This window comes from Diceros bicornis, chromosome 7 (genome assembly GCF_020826845.1).
Source record: "Diceros bicornis minor isolate mBicDic1 chromosome 7, mDicBic1.mat.cur, whole genome shotgun sequence".
Classification (NCBI taxonomy): domain Eukaryota; kingdom Metazoa; phylum Chordata; class Mammalia; order Perissodactyla; family Rhinocerotidae; genus Diceros; species Diceros bicornis.
This window is the reverse complement of record NC_080746.1, coordinates 59,866,502-59,875,630: the sequence shown is the minus strand read 5'-3', so window position 1 is coordinate 59,875,630 and position 9,129 is coordinate 59,866,502. Positions and strand designations below refer to the sequence as shown.

General features: G+C 43.7%; 1 pseudogene; it reads left to right on the top strand.

Moving 5' to 3' along the window:
• On the top strand, positions 1-4,680 carry LOC131408704 (E3 ubiquitin-protein ligase TRIM68-like; annotated as a pseudogene).
• The last annotated feature ends 4,449 nt before the right edge of the window (positions 4,681-9,129 follow it).

Below are 9,129 nucleotides of genomic sequence, written 5' to 3'. Positions count from 1 at the left end.
ATGGATCTTGCAGCATTAGTAGATGCTGTTATGGAAGAAGTGGCCTGTCCCATCTGCATGACCTTCCTGAGGGAGCCCATGAGGATTGACTGTGGCCACAGCTTCTCTCTGGACCCTGAGAGGTCCCAGGAGAATCCACAGGACTGTGGTTACATGTGTTCCCTCTGCCGGGCTCCTGTCCAGCCAAGGAACCTGTGGCCCAGTTAGCAGCTGGCCAGTGTTGTAGAAGAATTCCGTCTGCTAGGGCTGCACCCAGGAATGAGGCTGAAGGAGGATGTGTCTGAGCTCCACAGGGAACAGCTAAAGATGTTCAGCAAAGAGGATGGCCTGATCATGTGTGAGGCCTGCAGCCATCGCCCCTGAGCATGAGGCCCACAGTTTCATGCCCATGGAGGATGTCACCTGGGAGTATGAGGTGGGAGAAGCTTAGCCACCCATGTCTCCTCTGCCCCTGTCTTGGCTATCTGCAGAACAAGGATATAACCAGGGGCCCCAGAGACAAAAGGAAAACTCATTTCTTTGGCTCCTTGCACTCACATATCCCTGGGACCTGATGCATGAGCCACGCTCTCCTTGCATTTATGACGTCCTTTGACTTCCTTCCCTCCCACCTGCACACCCATCTCCGAACCCCGCAATGCTGAATGCCTAACCCAGAGATGCTTTCTGTACTGAGAATTTGAAGGAGACCAGTTTGGTTTAGCTGGGGTTCTGTGTGCCTGGGAAGAGTTTGGGCAAAAGGTAGTCAAGCCTGCACCTGTCAGAACCTGAACTCCTCCTGGCAGCGCCACAAAGAGTCATGTCACATTGGGTGAGCCACTTGAACTCCATCCTTTTATTGACAAAGGTGAGGCTTAGAAATTTGAGATCATGCTTATTGCTTTTAAAGCTGGAAGGAACCATGGCTCCGTCTTTTAGGTTTGTGTGAGATTATCTAAGGTCACATTGTCAGGTCCCTTCTGACTTTAAGTTCAGTTGGTCAAAGGAACATCAAAAGGCTGGGACTCAGGTCTTCTTGCTCTTCCACCAGTGTTCTTTCTCCTCTACCAAGTCTTTTTTTAGAGGGGAAAAGTCATCTCTGACATGCCTGCTGCTCCTTTTTTATAGCTACACTCATCAACTTATAGCTTCTAGCTCTTTCCTCAGATCTCCATGCTGACACATCTTATCCGAATCATTATCCCAATGAATCTGTGATCCACTGACCAAATACTGGTCTTAACTTTCTTCCTTGAAGTTGAGATTAAAAGGTAAGAATATAAGACATATCTTGTGAATTAACTGTTTTCCTATTTGAGAAGAAATTATAAAAAATTGAAAATATTACTCACTCATTTAGTTTTGAGAGTATAAGAATAGAGAGTCAGTATAACATAGGCATAGGCGTTAAAGAACCGGGTTAAATCGCAGCCCAACCACTGACTAGCTGAGTGACTTTGAGTAGCTCACTCTCTAAGCTTCAGTTTTCTTTCTACAAAACGGAGGTAATGCCAGTCTCAAGGGATTGTGACTATTAAATGTATGTTTAGTGCTTAAGCCATATGTGGCATTTGATAAATCTTTAGTAAAATGGCTTATGTTATTATCAGAACACTTATGCTATCCAGAAGTAATCTCTTGCATTAGTATTCTGGGATAGTGCTTCTTACCTTTAATGTGCATAGGAACCACCCAATGATCTTGTTGAAATTCAGGTTTTAATTCAAGAGGCCTGGAGTGAGACCTGAGATTCTGCATCTCTACCAAGCTCCCAGGTGATGCTGTTGCTGCCGACCCACTTGGACCACACTCTGAATAACAAGGTTTCAGGAGGCCATAGGACAACAATGCAGATAAGAATAACAAGAGGCATAGATAGGAAAGTCCAAGGTCATTTTCTGACAAGGTTGGAAATGGACCTTGTCTTCTACTTTACAGAAACTTAGAGACTATGGGAGTTGGATGATTCTCAGATCAAAAGCTACCGTGATGTCATCTGTGCAGGAATCTTCTCCCTCTGTGGCATTCCCTTTTCTCCCATTCTTCCTGGCCCATCCTCTGAGGGACAGTTGTATCCCCATCACCTACCAATGCTAGGAAGCTTCATTATCAAATTGGGCTGCCCAAGGTGTCCTCATGAGGTTTTTATCTCTTTCCGTGGAAACTGCATAAGGCGCTGGAACATCTGATGAAGGAGCAAGAAGAGGCCTGGAAGCTGGAAGTCGGTGAGAGGAAACAAACTGCCAGTTGGAAGGCAGGTTGCCACCTGGGGAAAGGAGCTTGTGTGGTCCCTGTGTTGTCCTGGAGCTGACCAATGGTAGCTTCCTCGTTTCTGTGAGGCAGAACATGGAGTTTGAAATCAGACAGCCAGGGGTCCTCATATCCGCTTTCTCTAAGGGTGTGCAGCTGTAGGCAGGCCTTGGAAGCTCTCAATTCCATTTTTTTGATTACGATATAGGAATAACCTCTGAGCTTGTGTCCTCATATGTGAGAAAGGAAAATACGCGCCTCACTAATGTGTTAGCTCACAGTAGTATCGTTTGTACAATGCTTAGTGAAGCATAGTTTGTTTCTCTTTCCCCAGGTTAGAGCATATTTACTAAAAGTTAAGTTATTAAAATATTGGAAAATCATCTCTGACATAAATTTGATGCCCATAACTACCAAACTATCACATCTTTTGGTAACATTGAAGGTAACATTGAACCAGCCTGAAACAGCATATTGAGTTGATATGATACTAGCGAGAAGCAAAAGCATCTAACAGTGTCGTCACGTTACACTGCCTTAGAGGCTTAAGTGTAATGCCTCTGGTCATTATTCTGAAAATAGAATATATTATTCTGAAAAAGGAAAATAGTCCAGAATATATAGTACCAAGATAATAATCTGGGCCCTACTGGGGTCAATGAGGGTAGGAATAGGAACCCAGAAGCATGTACTGAGCTGTGGGAACAGACAGGTGGGAAAAATAGCATCGTTAATCTTGGCCCCTACAGTGCCAGGCACGTGGTTGGTACCAGAACATGACAGAGTATATGTGCATGCATATGCCAATGTCCTCAATCCTGGGTGGCCCTTTCTCGAAATATGTCAGTGCCAATTTCTGATCTTGGCTCTGCAGATACAGGTGGAAACCCCGAAAGCAGAGTATCGTGTGGGAGTTTGAGAAGTGTCGGCAATTACTACAGAAAAACCAGCCACCAGGGCGGCGGCTGGAGATAGAGGCAGCTGCAGCTCTGGCCAGCCTAGAGCAGAAGGAGGGGGAGACCATGCGGAAACTGGAGATGAATCACAATGAGCTCCTGCAGCAGAGCCGGGTCCTGTGGAGGATGATTGCGGAGGCTGGAAGAGAGGTCTCTGAGGCTTATCTCCTGGATGATGTACATGAGTAGCAGATTTTCTTGGGAAACTTGAGTAAGAGCTGAAAATAGCCTGGGACTCCAGGAGAGAGGATTCTGTAGTCTCCAGTAGGGCCTGTCAGCCAGACATGGATCCCAAATAGCCTGTCTGCATTCTACCCCCAGGTGAATGGATGACCCAGCCCCTTGTAGTTATACCCTAATAGGTGGGACAACATCTACTCTCTGGCCTGAGAGTCTTGAGATGGAGCCTGAAGTTGACCAGTCCAGCCAGAACTTGGCCTGACCTGCTCCCCTCCTGTAGGCTTCTCCCCTCTACATCTGAAGGCCTTCTCTCCAGCCTTGCTCTCTGCCTCGCTTTGCCTTAGAGGAAACCCCCTCCCAGAGCTTGGGGTCTGTCTGGTCCCTGCAAGGAACAGCACATACTCAGGTTGTGCTTTTTTTTTCTCCTACCAGGGTATTCAGGAAGTCTTAAACAGGTATGTTCCCATCGTTGGAGCCCCTGGCAGCCCCATAAAGCAAAATGGGTCCTGGGCAGACCTGGAAGTGGAAAAGAAACATGTGCCAGTACCTGCTGAAAAGCAGGTGCTGGTCCATAATCTTCTATGCCCTTTAGATGCCTCATCTAGCCCCTCACTCCAAACTGAGAAATCTGGGGCTGTATTTATCAGGGAGAGCTCACCCATGCCCCCTGTATCAGTGTATATGTATACAGTGTACCCGTATACAGTGTACCACTGTTTCAGACCAGAGTTTCTATCAGTGTTACCATCCAGGAGATTTTTCCTTAGCTGATGTATGCCTGGATCCAGACACTGATTATTCCCACCTAATCATTTCCTAGGACAGAAAATGCGCACACTATGGAGACACCAAGCAGAAACTGCCAGACAATCCTGAGCGATTTTACCGCTACAACATTGTTTTGGGCAGCCAGTGCATCCCCTCAGGCCGCCACTACTGGGAGGTGGAGGTGGGAGACAGGTCTGAATGGGGCCTGGGCGTGTGTAAGGAAAATGTAGACCGGAAGGAGGTGGTCTATTTATCCCCCCACTATGGATTCTGGGTGATAAGGCTGAGGAAGGGAAATGAGTACCGAGCAGGCACTGATGAATACCCCCTCCTATCCTTGCCAGTCCCTCCCCGCCGGGTGGGCGACTTCCTGGATTATGAGGAAGATATCTCCTTCTACAGTGTGACTGACAATGGCTCCCACATTTTCACTTTCCCCTGCTATCCCTTCCCTGGGCGCCCCATGCCTTATTTTGGTCCTTGCTACAGCATTGGTGCCAACAAGACCGCTCCTCTGACCATTTGCTGCCTGGATGGGGAGGACTAAGAGAGCCTCCATCCTAGCCAGAGGCCTTGGAATTTTACCTGGAGGGATCTTGGAGGGCCTTGCCATGGACAAGGGCCCCCTTAAACTGAGCTAAGCCGGGAATCCAGGGATTCCTCTGCCTGACCCACTGGTGTGTTGCCACTGGGCCAAAGCCTCTCTCTAAACCACTCATGTGAAAATGCTCAGGCTCAGTCAAATGAGCAGTGGAACCTTATGAGGGAAGCCTGGCAGGGCTGATGGTGAAGATCAGAGCGGGTCTGAGGATCAGGACTCTGTCGTTTCTGTAGCTCATGCCCACCTTCCCCATCCTTGTTGGTGCCCTGATTAAGTCAGTGACGATGATGAAGTAGATCCAACCTTCAGGAAACCCTTTGGATAGGGTTGACCAACAAACCAAGAGAATACTGTCCATGTCCAGAGCTGGTTTCTGTGCTGATACCAGTTGGAGGATGCTTCATCTTCATCTTCATCATTCAAGTTTGGTTACTTCTGAGTAACCCATAATTGACCCCAGCTCTCTGACCTCCTAACCGGAAAAATAAATGCTTTGCAGCATTGCACAGACCATCCCAGTGGCCATCACCTCTTGGAGCACAAGCTGGGCAAATCTCTCTATCTGACACTCTAAGGAGACCTGTGTTCTGGTCCTGCCCTTTTCTCTACATGTCAGGATCAGAATCCCTGTGAGCCTTGTTCTTATTTTCAATTTATGGATGAAGAAACTGAAATGGCCTTAATGCAGCAAGTTATTTCTCATAAAGCTGCTGAAAAAAGATTGTAAAGATTATGAAGTATTTCTCACATTCAAATAATAGAAGATTGACAAACTGGCTTCTCAGGTCACATGTCTATATGTCATTCATTACATTTGGGTCTGAAACATCTCACTTTTTTGAAAGATTTTCAAGCGTCCTCAGTGGAAATGTGGGTATAGTAGCTGTATACTCTCCTGCCTCACAGGATTATTGTGAAATTCTCAGATCCATCCTGTACTTTCGTTCTTTCTCAAGGATGGAGGAAAGCAAGCCATGGATTTTGCCTGTCACCTTCCTATCGCACTTTCTGACAGCCAGTGTCTTGAAAGCAGGACTTTTGTTTCTTAGGGCCTCTCCTGATGGTCTAGAGCCCTTTAGACAGAAAGGTGCCCATGCCAGTGGCAAACTACAGCCACAGTGATATATTGTGCAACTAGTATATGTATTTATCTTTGGATTAGAATGGGGATGGTGACATTAGGGTAGAGAATGGAAATAATAAGTAGAAAAATGTAAAATAAATGCACTGCAAGGAAGGCTCACCCACAAGCTGGTTGGGCCAGAGTTTGCATCCTTTTATGTTACCAAGAGAATCTTCATGGTTCTGGTAACTACATAATATTCTGCTTTTCTCTTCTCTAAATCTATTACAGATGGAAGAAAGCAGGAAGGAAGAGTGGGGAGAAAAACTCGGACTAGGCACATACGTCAGTTTGAAAGCCATGTGTACAATGAAAGAGACTTAAGACTGTATATCTGGGCTTTTGATATATAGACTTAATTTTGTATGTGCAAAAATAGTTCATTAAATCTCTTAATAGTATGATGTGAGACTCATTGTGGCTGGAAACCAACTGCAAGGCAAGTATATAAGAACTAATGGCTTTGCCTATTGCAAGGTCTACAACACGTACATTACATATTGTCACTGTGATGCTGTGTAACACAACCTCTGAGGTAGTTTACACTTGAAGGTAGTGACTGTTGGGTTAGGATTGGGCAGAAAAGTAGATGCAAGGTTAGGTATAGGCAGAAGCAAAGTAATTCCTGTAATAAAGTATAGCAAAAATCATCTTTCTACTTTCATCGTATTGGCTGTTCACATACGAAGGATGTGAAACAGGCCAAAATGGAGAAATAAGCTCATTCTACCCACCATGTTTCCAAGTTGCTCCTGCACTGTTAGCAGTAGAGGGGAGAAGTTTCCATCATCTCCTTGGAGGGGAATGAACCGGTAAGTCACAGACCTGATCTTGCAAAGAGTTGATCTGACCTAAGTTAGAGGGACCGTATGTCTTTGTGTGTGGGTACTCCCCGCAAAATTGTTTGCAGACTTGAGAAATGGATCTTCAGTAAGTACTTCCAGTTATGTCCGTGGACACTTAGAAAAAGAGGCTATGAGCCAAATCAATGTTGTTCTTCTGCTATGTTTTTATTAGGACCAATCTTGGAAGGTTCTGAGAAAAAGAAGATTATTAGGTGATAAATTCCTTCAAACCTAGAATGAAGTAAGGAGTGGAATGGCTTTATTTTTAATGTGCTATTTTGGGGTTTTTTGACATTTATAAGCTGATTTATAAGCTGATGATTACTTGTTGGAAGAATTACAAGTTTAAACACATTGTTTATTTAGTATTGTCTGATTGTTAAGACCAAGAGAGAAGACTGAAGTTCTTAAGTGTATGAAAACCCCTTTCTCTAGGGTACACCTTCCTTCTAAGAATCCCATGAAGACAAGGCTTATTTGTCTGGTTCACCATTGTAGCCCCAGTCTGGCACTGTGTTTGTGTGTGTGTGTTGATAAATATTTAAGTGAGGAACCTTTCATTACTATGCTTTGAATCAAAACAAAAGTAAGCTCTTCTTGCCTCATAGCAGCATGAAAGACTGGATAGTACTAAATTATAACCCTGTTCAAAAACTAATTAGATGGATAATTTCAAAAGTGGTCCAGAAGGGGAAGAGTCAGGTAGTAATGTGGAGGGTAAAGTGCCTCCACCTTCCTGGAATATCTGGAGTGGCATTTCAGACTTGGTGAGATCATTTACTACAAGGCAGGGATGAGCTTTGCCCATCCTTGTATACTAGCACAGAACCAAAGGGTGCAATGCCTGAGCCTTGAGGGGAAAGGCTACTAAAAGGGTGAGATGCTTGGGTTCAGCAAAAGGTAGAGACAGAGGGTACATCCTTGGGTTTGCAACTCCCCACAGGAAATCCAGTCTCCCTTTTTTTCAAGCAGGTTTGGTTGTAATCTCTTAAGAACCAAACACTGTGAGTCTGCTGTGGGTCCCATCACATGTGTGCTGATCTACAGAGGACTGCAGTTTCAATAAGCCTAAAACTACACCTTAAAATTATGAAATTATAAATTTATTGGGTATAGTTTTTAAGTACACACAGTATGTTGATGTTGAGTTATGTGCTTTCCATTCATTATTATATTTAATTTTCAGTACCGTCTATGATTTAACATTTTTTCCCCCATCAGTAGAAAGGAGATATTAAGACTCAGATACAATAACTTGGTATCAATATTATTAGGAAACTATCTTTTATTATGATTTTCAAATATACCAGAGTCAAATATGTACATATATCTTACATAAGAAATCTTTTTCTTTTAACATCTACTGATTATTCAATTTAAGACTTTCTGAAAGGGGAAAATAAAAACAAAAACTAGTTAAGTATCTGGTGACCTGAAGAAGAGTAGTGGCATTTCAGCTTCATTACTCATATTGTTCTCTATTAAAATTTTCATCACAGGGCATGCCTCTTTAGACGTGTGCACAAAAAGAAAGGCCTGTGTTATATTTGATTCTTCACTTTTGTGTCTTAAAACTCAGTTACACAACCAGGAGTCAGATGCATGGAGAAAGATGTCACAAACCAAACTTATACGCCTTAGCTTCCGTTGCTTGCAAACAAAAAGCTCGTGATTAGTACAATGAGTCCAACTAGCTTAACAATAGGGGATATATTAAAAGGATATAGAAGTATTTTACAGAACTTAATAACAGGGATGCACCTGGATGTCCAAAAAGAATTGGAACCTGAGAACCAGAGACTCAGTTTCTTAATTCCATCTTGCTAATCTGCTTCTCTTGCTGTGGAACTGATTTTTCTTTCTAAGTTCATATGTTGGAAAATGGACACCATCAGTGATCCAAGTTTATATCTCCTCAGATAAACTGGGTACCATTTTGACTGGAGAAAGACCCTGGTCCAGGTGAGAGCACATGACCCAAGTTGAGTGGATTCATCAATGGGCCAGAAGCCAGGGTCATATATTAATAGCTGCTTTCATATAATCTCATCAGGAGATGAACAATTCTGAGAAAATCAGCCAAGTGTGGGGGGACCGAATGGTTGGTTTGTTCTGCTCAGGGACTGGTAGTATATTAAGTAGGAAATATGGGTGAGAAGCTAAAGAAAGAAAAACCCCAGATCTATATTCCCTACCCAAACTTATCTGTGATTTGGATACTAGTTGATTGAAAGCATTAAAAACTATAGTCAGAAAATCAATCATTTCATTCTCATTCTTCCAAGAAATTAAAAAGATATGCAAAGATACACTTTATAGCTCCCACTTAGAACTTTTATGGTGCCAGGTAAAGCAACCCAACTCCAGAGATCTGTAAGACATCTTTGAAGTTGGCTGGAATGCTGAAAGTCTCAACAGACTTTGTGT